Consider the following 17,888-nt stretch of genomic DNA (forward strand, 5'->3'; position numbering starts at 1 on the left):
CATAGTAATCCTGAGTTTCTACATACCTTTTGAAACTTTTTGAACTTTTTTTTGTGTTCAATCTGTCCGCGGACAGCACGCATGTCCGCGGACTGTGCACAAGCACCCCTATAAAAGACCACGCCCTAGAGCTTATTCTCATTGTGTTTCTGGCTATTCTTCAGAACACAGCGATTTTTGCTGCCACCTGCAGATTACACCATCATCGAGATGGCATCCCTGGCTGCTGAACTGCCACCTGGTGCTGCACCTGTTTCAGCACCACCCCCATCCCCTCCACCACCACCACCTCCCCAAGGGCCCGAAGAGGGGAACAGGAGTGAGGATGCAGAGGAGGAAGAAGAGGATGATGAGAATGAGGTAGAGGAAATCCTTACTACCCGCACTAGGCGTGAGTCTTGGGTGTGGCGGTTATTTACCATTCATGGGAATGTTCCTAAGGCTCGTGCGAACCGTGTTACCTGCAATGAGTGCAAAATGATACTCAGTCGTGGGAAGCATGGTAAGTACAGTTTTGGGACCACTACTATGAAGCAACACCTGAGGTCATTTCACTCTGGGGCTATTCGCAGGGTTGGACCTTGCGAAGAACATAGCAGGTTGATTTCCTCTACTTCATCCTCTGTTTCTGATCCTGTCACCACAAGGACCACCTCTGTGGGACAGCGTCTTCCTCAAGCTGCCTCACAGGCCATACAGAATGCTGATGACCCTTACCTTTCGAGGGTCACAGTTGTATGTATGTATTGGGACACAGTACTCTGCAGGGGGGAGAGACTTCGTAGTGCTTTTGAGACTATCGTCTCAGAGCACAAGAAGATCTGCTCACCACCCAAATAAAACCCACTCTACATCTTCCTCTCTCAGCTCGCCCTTTCTTATCCCTGTGGTTGGTGTCCCCCTTTACCTTCCTTTCCCCTCCTCTCCTAGTGTGTCGTGTATAAAAAACCAAAAAAAATACAAAATATCAAAAATCAACAAAAAAAATAAGGCTCACAGTTAAAAAATAGAAGTGAAAATAAATGAAGCAGGGCCCTTTGTATTTTTTAGAAGTCTGCGGACAGTTCGGGAACATTCAAAAAATTGGGTTGCTACCCTATCACAAACATTGCAATTTTCTCTGGGAGGAAGTGGTGGCTCTGAAAAGAGCCTTTGGGAGGTGTTTGTAAGTCAAAAATGATAAATGCTTAACACCTACTTCAAAATGGATGTTGTAATGCCAAAAAAGGTCGCAATGCATTTTGTACATTTCTCAGAAAAATCGGATTGCCACCATAAGTAAGATGGACTCCATCTTCGCGAAAAATGTTTGTACTACGAAACAGAATATTTTAATTGTGAAAAGAAGACATGCCAAAATCTTTTAGAAAGGCACAAACAGCTTTATTTACATTGCGCCTTGCTTTTTCCATTTGTGGACTAAATGAAGAAGAACTAAGCCACATTTTTCTCTGCGCAATCCGTGAAAATATCACTTGAGAATTAGGAAACATGTCCATAACCTTCCCAAGTCCTTCTTTCATAGTAAATTGCAAAAAAATTCCAGTCACATGTCCTAAACTGTTCCCTCCACAATTAATTACAATTATGTCTGGATGTTGCTCTGTCTCCAAAGTAGCACAGAGAGGTAGCAAGTCCAACCACTTCATTCCACGTACTCCATGCCAGTGTACTTCCACATGTGGGAATCCAAGATCTACAGCTACTCCACAGCTTTCTGCATGCACCTTCAACCAATATATCCATGAAGCTCCCAAAATCCATACAATCCTTTTCCAAAACACACAGACATAGCTATCTGTTGTTCTCTCAGCAAAAACAGTATATGAGAAACTCTCTTCTGGAACAACACACCCACAAAACTTTCCTGACCAATCCCTTTCAGTACTCATTCTCATTTGCATGACTTCTGAACCCAAAAATCCCCGGATGTAACTCCTGATGTCCGCGAACTACCGCCATGTCCGCGGACATATCGTAACATGAACAGCCCTTCTACCATTTCCACTTCACTCACTCTGCCAGTCCCTCATTGGATGTAGCTAAGAAGTCGCATGACCATGCACCAATCACATTCAAGACCTCTACATCTAACTGCATCATCATAGATCAGCACTGCAAATCTCTCCGAGTACAAGTGTCATATCATTGGCAAGCACCATCTACCAGAAATACTGTATAAGTCTCCAAGATTTCTACTTGCAGCTCCATGCATATCCATATGCATGAACACAAACTTCAGGTATGCATATTTTCTGTACAGTAGATGAACACATTTTCAAACAGACTTTTAGCTTGTGTAATCTGTAAAATGAATTTACTGTATTTTTTTCAATTTCCTAAAATCAACTATCACTTATAAACCTTTATACTATTTACTTTCTTTATACACACACACTCAAATCATGTTTTAAATGAAATATATAGACTACATATATTCAAACAAAATTGCATGCAAGCACAATCTATGTTTAAATCTTTAAAAAAAAATACTTATACAATTTCATATTTTTTTGTTTTTATTTATTTATTTACTTAATTACTTTAATTTAGACATGACATTGAGGCACTATTACCTAGAACAGCTTAGTTACAGAAATAGTGGTATTCACTGGTATATTATAAATTTCACAAGACATAGTAAAGATATTTATTTTGCTAGTTAGTCATTCAATACAATTTGTTCATTAAGAACATATCATATGTACTGAACTGATGCAATGTATCTTATGTAAATAAATTAGTTTAATGGTTTTAAAGAAGGCGCTGATGATTTCAATTAAAAAAATAAATATCTAAATTAAAAACAGCACTATATACAAACAAAGTTACTAATTTGAAGCTTTTACACTTGCAGTGAAGACCAGTCTCCTGAAAAGAGGCAGCCGAATTCGAAGAACAAAGAGGAACTAATAAGTTACCTGTTAATGTAAGAAAAAAAGTAAGTAGAATATCACCATAATATTTGTATTATTACTCAAACATACTGTACAGTTAATACAAGCTATTTCTGTGCCTAAAGATAGAGATTGTGTACCATTTTGGTCAAAAATCTCCATGTCTTAAATAGCGATTTACAGCCAGAATGGCCCACAAATTCCTATTTCTGGACACACAAATTGCCCAACTGAACTGTTACAATTTTCATATTATAGAACAAACAATTGTTTTAATTGTATACATTAGATTTACTATTTGTACTTTTCCACACCACTAGCTTACTTTTTTTGGTCATCTGAACCCCAGTTTAGTAACACATAAATTCAAGAATACCTATCCCTACTAGTTGTAGTTCCCAATGCACAATCACACACCATTACATACATCTTTATCATCTTACTCAAACACTCATGCACACAGCACACATACATTGCAGAACACCCCAACCCATACCTTCTTTATTTTTTTCAACAGACCCTAAAGAATGCCTACGAAAAGTCAAGTCCGTAGAAAGCAATGCAAAAGTAGAGCAAATGAAAATAAAAGTGTCCAACATAAGCATCCATCTCTAGCAGAATGAACACCCCAACCCATACCTTCTTTATTTTTTTCAACAGACCCTAAAAAATGCCTACGAAAAGTCAAGTCCGTAGAAAGCAACGCAAAAGTAGAGCAAATGAAAATAAAAGTGTCCAACATAAGCATCCATCTCTAGCAGAATTTGTAAAAAAAAGTTGAAACAAAACAGTTAATACAGTTATTAACACAAGAAGTTTCAAGTACAAAAACTTTGCCTCCTCTATCAAAATGTAAAACAAACCAAAAAACAATTAACAGAAAATCAGCTATCACTACTTAAAATGTTAATATAGTGCAAAGTAATCATACCAAGAAAAGTATTTTAGCCAAAATGTACCATCACAAAGTCCTTCAAAATCTTATAAAAACAGGAGAGAAATCAGGTTCAATGCTTAAAACCTATCGTAGGAAATTAATCTTAGAAGCGTTGATGGACAGTGCAATTCTTCTCAAAAGAAAGTTATTTATTTTACTGTTAAACAAAATGAAACCACTAACAAAACTAATAACCAAATTACAAAAAGACTTCTCAATAAGCGAAATGTCAACAGAAAGAACTTCTTAAGTATCTGCAGTGGTGAATGGAATCACACTACGAGCACAGAACCATATTTTAATGAAGAAGCGTACAAACAAAAGCAAACAAATACAATTGCCATACATAGCAGTGGTCGAGGTTATGAAAAAGTGAATAATACCATAATGGAACAAGAAGTACTCCTTAGAAAAATTTGCCCTGAAAACTGAGAATTACCCCTCCATTCAACTGAATCAGAACGTCTAGTGTACAAATGGCCATGCACGTCAATGTGTAACATTCCCAAACAATGTTTCAAATCTTTACGCCAATTCCTCAATAAATATGTAAAAAGCAAAGACAAAATCAAAATTAAATTACTGCAAAATATGGATACCTGTCCAGTGCGCAAGTACACAGGACTACAAGGACATTCATTGGCCTGCATTACAGGACCTACTTGTAAAACCACTTTCCATGATATCAAAAGGAAATCAACACATCATTCAACTATAAGAAATCTAGTCTATAAATTGTACTATGTTAAAAGTCCTGCTTTAGCACCAGCAAAGTTAAATAACATCCTTCTACATGGTACAGCGAAAGACCTACTTGAAGAAATTGACTATATCCAGAAAAAATATTTTGAAAGTGAAAGCCATTTACAGAATGAAATAACTTTAAACCAATTAAGCAACAATTCTACACATGGCAACCTTTTGCTAAACACATACAAAAAAGAAATACTAACATTTAAAAGTACATCAGCTGAAGTCCCAAACCATGTATGTGTATGTTGCCGTAGAACTTTTTATAAAAGTAACACAAAAACTGTAGACCTATCATACAAAATAGAAGACAATGAAGATTCTAAATGGTTTGAATTAGCTCTCTACCTTGTAGCAGAAAACAAATACGAAATAACTGAGCCCTTAATACTTTGCAGTTACTGCACTACAAAACTTGACAACAGCCAAACTCCTTCACATGTTATCACAAATAATTTGGAATTATACCCAGTTCCAAAACCCCTACAACAACTTAATTTATATGAGAGCATCATAATTCAAACAGTACACCCATTTCAAGCAATAATACGCCTTCAACCAAAAACAGCAAAATTACCTCCCTCTGAATTGGTAAAAGGCATTCGTGGAAAAGTAGTTTATTTACCATTAGATCTAAAAGAAAATGTGCATACTCTAGGAGTGCAACGTTCAATGCAGCAATCTTTAACTATCTTAGTAAATGGAGTACCTACAAAAGACAAAAAAATATGGCAACAGCTGGTAGATTTACATAAAGTTAGACAAGCCTTCCAATATCTTAAAGAGAATAATGAATATTACAAAGAAATTAATATTGAGGAAAACCTGAAAGACACAACTGAAATAATTCAAGAAACACAATAAGCTGGTCAATTTGAGCTACTAGATCCTGCTACAATATCAAATACTTTAGACCATTATACAATTCATCCTTTGCACTCTAATGACACCGTAGAAGATGTACTGGAAACGTACCAAATGCGTCAAACAAAAGGATTGCCAATCAGCATATGGGAAAATAGTATAGAAGCACGTGCGTTTCCTCTACTCTTTCCTACTGGCAAATGAGGAAGGTATGATGATAGACCTATTCAAATATCAGCTTCAGAATACCGCTCATTACGGATGTATTCTGAAGATCCCAGATTTAGACAAAATGTGGAATACATATTCCACCTACTCTTTGAAAGTGAACTAGCAACTTTATGTTACAGAGTTGCACACATATTAAAATCAGGATCACACTTTCAAAATATGACAGCTACACAATTATTAGAAAAAGTGCAACAAAAGGATGAGGTTTTACAATCAAATATTACAAATCTATTAGCAAATATGCTTGGTACTAAAGAGTACTGGTTTTGACGTCATGGAGATGTACGTTGTATGATCAGAAACCTTGGCCCACCCACTTGGTTTGTTACATTAAGTTGTGCAGAATATGCATGGGAAGATTTACATGATTTCCGACGTATATCAAATAAAAATAAAACAAACATAGATATACTAACACCTGGAGAACTTTGTTCTTTGGATCCTGTTAATGTTTCAAGATATTTTCACCATCGCTTCATTGCTATGCTACATTTCATTTGTAATAAAACTGTTCCTCCCCTTGGAGAAGTGCAACACTTCTTTTGGAGAAAAGAATACCAAGCCAGAGGAGCACCACATATCCACATGCTTTTATGGATTAAAGATGCTCCTAAATTTGGTCAAAACAGTGATGCCACTGTTTTACAGTTTATTGAAAAATATGTCACTTGTGAAATTCCATCGGAAGCCACAAATAGCGATCTTCATGCACAAATTTTACAATTTCAAAGACACAAATGTGGAAAATATTGTCGTCACAAATACAAAAACAAAGGGAAATACTACCCCAAGTGCCGATTTGGTTTCCCTAGACCAGTTACAAATACAGGTGAACAACCTCATGTCTTCAGTTAGACCTAGTGTTAAAGGTAAGTCACCTAAAAATACACATTACATAAAAACAAAAGAAGAAGAAAAATATATCAATGATTATAATGCAATCATTGCCCACTTATGGAATGCAAACATAGATGTGCAGTACATTGCAGACAATTCTACTGCAGTTGCACGATATGTCACAGCATACTTAACTAAAGCAGAAAAGACAGAGCTCCAAGACCTCTGGAATGACCTGTCATCAGATAAACAAGTGTCTCAGAAATTATACAGCTTGGGCATAAAAATGCTCACCCATAGAGAATGTGGATCATATGAAGCAGCTGATCGTTTAACTGGTACTGCATTGTATGGTAAATCTGAAAATATAGTATGGCTAAGTCTTGGTCCAGCTAAATCTAGAAAAAGAGTTCTAAAATCATATGAAGATATAGAAACAATAGCCAAACGTGATCCCAACAGCCAAGACATTTTAAAAAACAATTTATTGGACACATACTACCCAAACAGACGTAATACTTTGGAAAACATGTGTCTATACCACATAGCCCAAAACTACACATACAAAAATAATATGAAACCTGATGAAAAAAAAGGTAAATATAGAGTGACAAACTGTGAAGGCAGCTTAGTTAAACTCACTAAACCAAATTTAATTAATCATATCAAATTGTCATTAAAGACTCCTCAACATAAAGAAGTATATTACATGTCCCTGCTACAACTCTTCAAACCATGGAGAAAAGAAGAACAAATACTAGATAACTATGACTCATATGAGGATGCTTTCAAAGCAAATGAAAGCACTATAACTGATGTAAACTTCACACAGTACAAAACAATGTTGCACAATGAACAGCAACACGAAGAAGAACTACAAGCCCAACTAGATAAGGACACTCCTGACAGTAGTCAACCTTCTGTAACAGGAAGCCAAGAACCACTGGGAGAACCACTAATAATAAATGAGGCAGAATTAGCTATGATAGAAGTAGAAAACACCATGTTTCAGTATGAAGATAAAGAAGACTTAACTATACTACAATCAAAACTAAACAATGAGCAACATAGCATTTTTCAAGAAGTAACAAAGCAAATTGCACATGCTGTAAAACATGAAAATAAAGAATGTTCCTGCCATAATTATAAACCTATATTACTGTACGTCAGTGGTGAAGCTGGTTCTGGCAAAACATTCCTAATCAAAATCATTAGTAAGTTCCTTCAACATTTGACAAACAACAAACTGTCAGCTGTTGTCACTGCCCCCACAGGTTTAGCTGCCTACAACATACGTGGTGTTACATTACACCGATTACTATTATTCCCAGTAGAACACCACAACAAATTAGACTATTACAAACTTTCTGCAGAAGCTGCAATGGTATTACGCAGAGTATTGAAACAAATGAAAATGCTACTAATAGATGAAGTGAGCATGGTCTCCAACCTGATGTTAGCTTTGATTCACCTCAGATTACAAGAAGTACTCAAAACAGACTATGAAGAGCTCTTTGCAGGAAAACACATTATTGTTTTTGGAGATCTGCTTCAATTAACACCAGTAAAAGGTGAGCCTATTTTTAAAACATTAGGACACAAACTCTGCCGTAAAACTGTTGGCAGAATTGGAAATGTCAACCTTTCGCAACATTTCCAATACAGAGAATTAACAGAAAACATGCGGCAATCGACAGATCTCACTTATGCAAACATTTTAGAAAGTATCAGAGTTGGTATACTTTCTAAAGAAGCAGAAGCAATATTGAAAACCCGGTACATTAATGCACTTTATGGCGATAATGCATGTGCTACAGATGTTATGGAACAAATAGCCCACAAAAATATAAATTGTATGGCCTTAATGCCAACTCTTGCAAGCTGTTTCAAATTCAATGAAATCATGCTAAGTAAAGAAATGCAACCAATCATGGAAATTAGCGCCACAGACAAACTAGATGTACATGGTATGACACTACCCATTTGTGATCAAGCCACAACAAGACTAAGAGGGTAATTCATAGAATTTCGCAGAAAAGTGTCGCAAGCGGCTGGCGCAGAGTGTCCGCGTGCGATTGACTGCGCCAGGCACGTGCGCTAAAACCGATTTCCGCGCACAGCGTATTCATGGATTTTAGGCTCCCAAACCAGCCGTGGCGCAGAGAATCGCAGCGACCCTGCAGCAGCGCCAGTAACGCCCCCAAGAACACCCTTGCGCAAGGAAAAGCCATCAAAATCGCTAAATCATCGCAAAGGGCTGCGCTAACCCTGGACCAGTTCACCGGGCTGGCAAACAGCAAACGCCAAGCGGGGAACGTGTATTTCAGGGGTGCGCGGGAAGTTCCACACGCGATTGGCCCCGTGCAAGCAGGGTACGTGTATTTCAGGGGTGCGCGGGAAGTTCCACACGCGATTTCAGCAGGGTACGTGTATTTCAGGGGCGCGCGGGAAGTTCCACACGCGAATGGGCCAGTGCGAGCAGGGTACGTGTATTCCATGGGTGCGCGGGAAGTTCCATACGCGATTTCATCAGGGTACGTGTATTTCAGGGGTGCGCGGGAAGTTCCACACGTGAATGGGCCAGTGCGAGCAGGGTACGTGTATTCCATGGGTGCGCGGGAAGTTCCACAAGCAATTTCATTAGGGTACGTGTATTTCAGGGGTGCGCGGGAAGTTCCACATGCGATTGTCCCAGTGCGAGCAGGGTACGTGTATTTCAGGGGTGCGCAGGAAGTTCCACACGCGATTGGCCCCGTGCAAGCAGGGTACGTGTATTTCAGGGGTGCGCGGTAAGTTCCACACGCGATTGGCCCTGTGCAAGCAGGGTACGTGTATTTCAGGGGTGCGCGGGAAGTTCCACACGCAAATTCAGCAGGGTACGCGTATTCCAGGGGTGCGCGGGAAGTTCCACACGTGAATTCAGCAGGGTACGTGTATTTCAGGGGTGCGCAGGAAGTTGCACAGCGATTTCAGCAGGGTATGTGTATTTCAGGGGTTCTGGGGAGTACTACACGTGAATTCGCCATGTGGGTCCTCCCAGGTGTACGCTCCACAACCTCCACGGCCCCTGCAGGCAGCCCACACCACGGGGGACTACCCTGCACCCCTGCTCATGTCCCGCAGGCAGCCCATCCACCATGGGCATGCCCCCCAGCCAACCCACATGTCACCTTGCACTACTGATCAACTATGCATGTCTCCCACCACCCCCACCCCCCAGCCACCATGGGCAGCCTCCACCAGGCCCCCACTCATGTCTCCCACCACCTCCACCCCCCAGCAGTGCAGGGGCAGCCTCCACCAGGTCCCCACTCATGTCTCCCACCACCCCCACCCCCCAGCCACCAGGGGCAGCCTCCACCAGGCCCCCACTCATGTCCCCTATCACCACCACCCCCCAGCAGTGCAGGGGCACCCTCCACCAGGCCCCCACTCATGTCTCCCACCACCCCCACCCTCCAGCCACCAGGGGCAGCCTCCACCAGGCCCCCACTCATGTCTCCCACCACCCCCAGCCCCCAGCAACCATGGGCAGCCCCCACCAGGCTCCCACCCATGTCTCCCATCACCCCCACCCACCAGCAGTGCAGGGGCACCCTCCACCAGGCCCCCACTCATGTCTCCCACCACCCCCACCCCCAGCAGTGCAGGGGCACCCTCCACCAGGCCCCCACTCATGTCTCCCACCACCCCCAGCAGTGCAGGGGCACCCTCCACCAGGCCCCCACTCATGTCCCCTATCACCACCACCCCCCAGCCACCAGGGGCAGCCTCCACCAGGCCCCCACTCATGTCTCCCACCACCCCCACCCCCTAGCCACCATGGGCAACCTCCACCAGGCCCCCACTCATGTCTCCCACCCACCCCTACACCCCAGCCACCATGGGCACCCTCCACCAGGCCCCCACTCATGTCTCCCACCACCCCCACCCCCCAGCAGTGCAGGGGCACCCTCCACCAGGCCCCCACTCATGTCTCCCACCACCCCCACCCCCCAGCAGTGCAGGGGCACCCTCCACCAGGCCCCCACTCATGTCTCCCACCCACCCCCACCCCGCAGCCACCATGGGCACCCTCCACCAGGCCCCCACTCATGTCTCCCACCACCCCCACCCCCCAGCACTGTGGGGCACCTGCCAGCAGGCCCCCACCCATGTCCAACTCATGTTCCCCACCACCCCCACCCCCTAGCACTGTGGGGCACCTGCCAGCAGGCCCCCACTCATGTCCAACTCATGTACCCCTGCACCCCCACCCCCCAGCACTGTGGGGCACCTGCCAGCAGGCACCCACCCATGTCCAACTCATGTTCCCCACCCCCCCACCCCCCAGCACTGTGGGGCACCTGCCAGCAGGCCACCACTCATGTCCAACTCATGTACCCCTGCACCCCCACCCCCCAGCACTGTGGAGCACCTGCCAGCAGGCACCCACCCATGTCCAACTCATGTTCCCCACCAGCCCCACCCCCCTGCACTGTGGGGCACCTGCCAGAAGGCCCCCACCCATGTCCAACTCATGTACCCCTGCACCCCCACCGCCCAGCACTGTGGGGCACCTGCCAGCAGGCCCCCACCCATGTCCAACTCATGTACCCCTGCACCCCCACCCCCCAGCATTGTGGGGCAGCCTCCACCAGGCCCCCACTCATGTCCCCTATCACCCCCACCCCCAGCAGTGCAGGGACAGCCCCCACCAGGCCCCCACTCATGTCTCCCACCACCCCCACTCCCCAGCCACCATGGGCAGCCTCCACCAGGTCCTCACAATCCCCAATCATGTGCGTTATGGTCAGCCTCCACAGCCAAAAAGCCCTACCAAGTAACCCATTCACCCACATGGAAATAGAAATTGCATGTTACACCCCCAATGTTCATAAAGCAAATGAACCCATGTCCGTCACACACAATGGTTGCAATTGAATGGGAAAACACCCAACATGAAATGCATGAAACCAATGAGATGATACCACACAGTGAAGTATGAAAACAAAATTGTATTAAAAAAAAAGAATGGAAATGAAATGAAACAAACTACAATGGCAAAGAAAAAAAGAGAAGCTGCATGTCCGTCTAAAAAAATAAAAACTACAAATCCAAATCCAAAAAAATGTTGTCCAAAGTCACATCAAAAATGAAATCAATCCAATGGAGAACTATGTACAAAACATCCAAGGGTCCATGAGCCCAACTGAACAAAGGAAACCTGCAAAAAACCCTAACTAAAATGCAACTATATACAAAAAGTGGAGCAGTGTCCGTCGACTCCAAATCATAATAAGAAACAAAGATAACCTAAAACTAAAGAACTATATACAAAGGCGGCGGGCAAGTCCAGCGGCTCACTCCGTGGTGTTCCGGGCCAGGGCATCATCGAACTCCTGTTCGATGTCCCGGAGGCGGTCCTGTTCCATGGCCCCGAGGGATCGCAGGCACGACGCCGTGTCCTCCTCCAACCCCCTGCGGATTGCCTCAAGGCACTCGGCCCGCCTCAGGGCCCTCCGCATGGAGTTCTCCGCCCTGACCATTGTGAGCCGCGCCTCTTCCACCCGCCGCCGCTCTGCACCTATGGCGTGGCCCAACCGCTGCCACACGGAAGACACTCTCTGTCCTGGGTCCTCCTGCCCTCCGGCCGATGCCTGCCCCTCCGATGTCGAAGGCCCCGAGCCTTCATGGCTCCCACCATGTTGCTGCTGCTGCTCTGCCTCTGCCCGTGCACTGCCTCCTGCTGCCTGCACATCCTCCGCCGGCTGGGGTGCAGTTGTTGATGTGGCCACCCCTGCTGGACCTCCGACTACCAGCCTGGCCGCACCGTCAGAGGCAGCTCCACAGGGCACCCAGGTGACTGATGGGTGGGAAGATGGCCCAGAGGATGACTGGCGCGTAGGGGGTCCAGTTGAGGAGGGGGTCGGAGCAAGCCCCATCAGACGGAGGAATCCGGCCTGGGTGACCTGTCCCAGCAGGCTGACGTGGTCAACGAGCCATTCGAGATGACATTCAGTCTCTCCATGAAAAGACTGCAGGTCACCTCGCATGGCCCGTTGAGGCAACGCCACACCAGCCAGGACAGGCTCAACCCAGACCTGGATGGCCACGTCCGCAGGCAGAGGAAGGCCAGTTGACGTCAGCTCATCCACTGCCTGAAAACGGGTCTGGACGTAGGCATCCCTGCTGGTGCAAGATGATGCGGGGACAGGATTGCACACAGGCACCTCCGTGGTGGCCTGTGCTGCCTCCTGTCCCTGGTCCTGCACTGCACCACTAGCACCAGTGGGATCCCCACCTCCAGACCCCGTCTCTGGTGCTTGCACGGCCTCCTCCTCCACCAAACCCCCCACCAACCTGGATGACTCCGTGCCATCTTCCCCTGTTGGGCCCTGTGGGGTCCCAGCTGCCCCTTCTGCTGCCGAGGAGTCCAACTCCAACCTCCGCCTCTTGGACCTCCCCCCGGCAGCTGCGGCCTGGGACGCGGCACCGGACTCCTCACTCCCCGACGAGATGACAACACGGGAGGGGAGCCGGGCCTTGCGTCTCCGGCTGGCGGTGGGATCCCCGCTGCTGTGCTCCACAGCACCTTCTCCGCCCTCTTCATCAGTTGACGCTGCAGACAGGGAGAAACAAAACACAGGCATAAGGGTACTGTAAAATGGACACATACACACATGACAGTTGCACATGAGTGGCATTGGCAAACCTCAGACATGTCATCACAATCCCCAACACACATGTCATTACAACTCGCACACATGAGCCATACCACAGCCATATCGCAACTGCCACCACCATCCCTACACATACAACTGCATGAGCAGCCAAAGGGGAGCCAGACATCACATGCAACACAGGAAGTGCACCACACATGTACACACACCACCACACTTGCATGCATGTGTACACCTCTGCCAAGTGTCGCACTGTTGAGACGGGCATCCATTTCACATCTGCCAATCAGGCTTCCACATACCGCTGTCACATGCATCCATGTTGCATCACTGTTGCACCCTTGTCAAATACACACACATGCACATGTACAGAGTGCTCATACATGCAGCCGAAAACAACATACATGCGTGACATCACGGACATGTCTACTTACATACACATTCATCCAAACATGTGTGCACGCACAACTGCATTTGGCATGCAAGCCTACACACACAAGCACCATCCATGTCTCACACATTACAGCCCTCGCATGTGTCAGCCCCACGGCCCTGTACACCCCCACCCATACTCGACCCCATACAAACAGATGTGCAACCTGCACAATACCAAATAATCACCACACGCACTGCTCACAATCAGGATGCATGTACACTCACTGCTCGACTCCAGATGGGTCTGCTTCTCTAGGACCTGGATGTGGAGCGCTGGGGATATGCGTTCCAGGACCCTCATCTGTTCTTCCGACAAGTGGCCCCGGCGCCCCTTGGCATCCGCTGCCTTCAAGAGGCGCCGGGCCTTGTTCAGGGTCCTGGACCTGAAGTCCTCCCAGCGCTTCCTGACATGTTGTAAGTCCCGGACTGCCACCCCCTCCGCGTTGATGGCAGTCACGATGTCAGTCCAGATCCGAGTCCGTCCTTCCTTGTCGGCGTGGGAACTTCCAAAGAGGGCATCATACTGCCCCAGGACTTGCTCCACCAGGACACCAACTTCGGTGGCACTGAAGCTGGTGCCCCTCTGCCTCTCTGGCCGGGGGTTGTCAGTGGTCACAGATGGTGTTTGCCCCGACATGACAACCCCAGAGGCAGGAGTGGGTGGGCAACTGGGTCCTGGGGCTAGGCTGTGGATCAATGGAATCCCAGTCGGGAGTCTTCAGTTCCAGCAGGGGTGGTCACAGAAACAGCACCCCTGGCTGATGTGCAGGCAGCAAATGGCAGTGCACGTGGGCAGCAGGCAGTCAGGCAGCAGCAGATGGCAGGTGGGAGCGTGCTCGGGGCTCTAGGGGGCAGTAGTTCGGCCTTCTGGGCAGGAGCGTGGTCTTCCGTGTGCTTACGCGTGGCCAGCTTGGTACGGAGTGATTTGGCACGTGAAAATCCAGCACTTCAGCGTGAAAATTGAGGAAAGGCCCTTAGCGCGTAAGCGCGTCAGCATGCATACGCGATTCTATTGGACCAAAAGCCCTTAGCGCGTAAACGCGTCAGCACGCATACGCGATTCTATTGGACCAAAGGCCCTCAGCGCGTAAGCGCGTCTGTGACGTAACCCGCATGGGTGTTTCCCACACAGCACGTGATGACAAAGCACACGTGGAAAGACTGCACATCAGTGTGTCATCGCGTGTAATTGGACAAAAGTGCGCGTACATGCGATTGGCCTATGTACGTGTATATCAGGGGTGCGCGGGCACTTACACACGCAAGTACGTCAGCGCACCTGTATCCCGGGGTGCGCGGGAATTTCCACACGCTATTGGACTGGGTACTGGATTTCAGGGGTGCGCGGGTCACACGCTCGCCTACAACACGCGCAACGCATAAATTTGCGCGCTAACAAAATAACAAGCTCAGACCCAGGATGAACATACCGTTCCTAGCAGCAGTGGGCGTGGGCTACCAAAGGAGGAGGAGGAGGATAGTCAGGGCCAGAATATTCACACCCAGAACCAGCCTTTTCGGGATGCCTGATGACCAGGTGCATGGGAGGTACAGGTTTCCACCACACATTATACTGGACCTGGTGAGTGAGTGGGAGGATGACCTCACATCACCCACCCTGTGCTCCCAAGCACTCAGCCCCCTGGAGAAGGTCCTCAATGTACTGCACTTCTTAGCCACTGGATCATTTCAGCGGACAAGTGCCATTGTGGGTGGTGTATCACAGGCCACCCAGTCACGCTACCTACACCAGGTCTTGAACATCATCACTGCACGCCCATCAGTCCGCAGGCACATATACCTGCCCAGAACACCTGCAGAAAGGCATGCTACCGCCCTGGATTTTTACGGTGTGGCACGATTCCCCAAAGTGCTAGGTGCCATCGACTGCACCCATGTGGCTCTACGTCCCCCCAGGGCATCAGAGCACATCTATAGGAACCGCAAGCACTGGCATTCCATCAACGTGCAGGTAGTATGTAATGCCAAGGAAATCATCACCTCAGTATATGCCAACTATCCCGGGTCAACCCACGACAGCTTCATTTACCGAATGTCCACCCTAAGCCGGGACCTAGAAGCTGGGCGGCATGGCGATACATGGCTGCTTGGTGAGTATGAATGCCACTGCACATGCATGCATGTCAGATACTGAGCAAGGTCACAACCCCACCAATGATACCAATCACCACCTCCACAGGGGACAGTGCCTACCCTCTCAGCCCCCACATAATGACGCCAATTCGGAACCCCACCACGCCACCCCAGGTAAGATATAACACAGCCCACATTACAACCCGGGGCATAGTGGAGCGCACATTCGGAGTGCTAAAGTCACGCTTTCGCTCCCTTGACCGTTCTGGCGGGCAGCTGTTGTACGCTCCACCAGTAGTGTGCAGGATCATAGTGGCAGCATGTGTCCTGCACAACGTTGCAACACGCCGGGGCCTGGCCGTGGACATGGTGGTGGCCCCACATCCCCAACCACATGCACAGCCGCTGCGCATGGGAGGGGAAAGGGCACGGGGGAGGCAGCCCATACACAGCTAGTAGCTAATTACTTCACATAGAAATCTCACCCCTGTGGAGTGCACACTGCCCTGGCACATTCCATCGGACAATCAATGATGACTCAACCTGACACTGATCCTGAATGTCTGGAGAATGAACCGTGAAAACCATATCAGCCTGAGATTGTTCACCTGGAAGTGTCACAATGTGTGCATCCCTACCCACATAGACACCACCAATGCAGTTTTGTGAAGTAACACATTCAAGCAGCTAAAATGAATACCCATTTGCAAAATGCAACAAGAGGACAGTGCCATGTCAGCCAACCCATCCCCAGAACCGCCACACGACACACCGTGCCATGTCATGCTATTTGCAGGTAAACAAAGTAATCCCCACAACATGACACTAGTGTCACAATGTAGAGTGTCCCTAATTGAAACTTGCAACACCTGAAATGCTCACAGTAATGCAGGACCAACAACAAACTTGAGCAGGTACTACCATTAACATGACATCACAAATGTTATATATTAGTAGTCTCGCCAACATGGACCCCATCTCCAGACTAGAGGGCCTTGTGTAGACATGAGGAAGGGACCTGCAAATTGGGAGGTAGACACAGATGATGAGTTACACATCAATGCAACATGCAGTGTACAACACAACAGCAATATGCACTAGGAATGTATACACAGAATTGACTAGACTACCCACACATGTAGTGGGAGTCCAATGTCACCATGTACGTCAATGTCACTTGGGCACACCCTTTGCAAGCCCATGGAAACGGGAAGCAGGAGGGGTGTGTGTGACTCAAACCCAAGCATCTGAACCAAATACATGACAAGCCTGCATGTGCCCAGCCACAATGCAGCGTATGCCCACAGGAACCACGGAAGCCAACAAATTGTCCCCCAAAAATTGGGGAAAAAATAATTAAAAATAAAAATAAAAATAAAAATAATAAAAATAAAAAAAAATAAAAAATGGCCATTGATGGGCCCGGGGGGCTTGGGGAGGACACCCAGGAGGTCCGAGGACAGGGTGCACACCAGAACCCACCTGTGTGGATCCTGGGAAAAAAAAACACCTCCATGGGCTCATGGCCCACACGGCTACCCTATTGTGGGAGTATCACTGCTGTCGCTATTATCACCCTGTGCAGCTGCATCCGGAGGTGGTTGCACTATGGGAGGCAGCCCACGCAAGGCCCTAGTCTGCTCCTCCATGGCTGCAAGCATGCGGGTGTGGTAGGTCTGGTTCTGGAGGATGAGTGTGCGGAGGTCCCCATGCAACAACTCACGGGATGCCCGGACCTCCGCCCTCGTTGCCTGCATCTCAGCTGAGAGAGAACGGGTGAGACGCTCCAGCTGCTGTTCTGTCCTTTGGTGTGTTGAAGCCTCAAGCTCAACAAGAGTCGTCCTGAGGTGAAGGAGCTCCTGCCTCAGGGCTTCCCTGTGGCCCTGGGACTCAATGGAGATGGCCTCCTGCAGAGTCGCCAGTGCCGCCCGCCTGTCCCTGTTGGACCCCAACATGTCCTCCCTGTGTGACTGGCAGATGGAGTCGGTTGCCTGCTGTAGTCGCTCCATCAGCCTTTCAGGGGGGACAATGGAAGTGGCCACCCTATCCATGGCCTGAGCCATCATCTGGGATGATGCTGCCTGTTGGGTTGCCATACCGTAAATGGATTGCTCCCATGCGGTATTGCCAGGTGGCGTACGGCCACCACGTCGGCGGGCACCACACCTGTCTGGGGCAAGA

The sequence above is a fragment of the Ambystoma mexicanum genome, chromosome 6p (assembly GCF_040938575.1).
Source record: "Ambystoma mexicanum isolate Mex_15411 chromosome 6p, UKY_AmexF1_1, whole genome shotgun sequence".
Lineage (NCBI taxonomy): Eukaryota > Metazoa > Chordata > Amphibia > Caudata > Ambystomatidae > Ambystoma > Ambystoma mexicanum.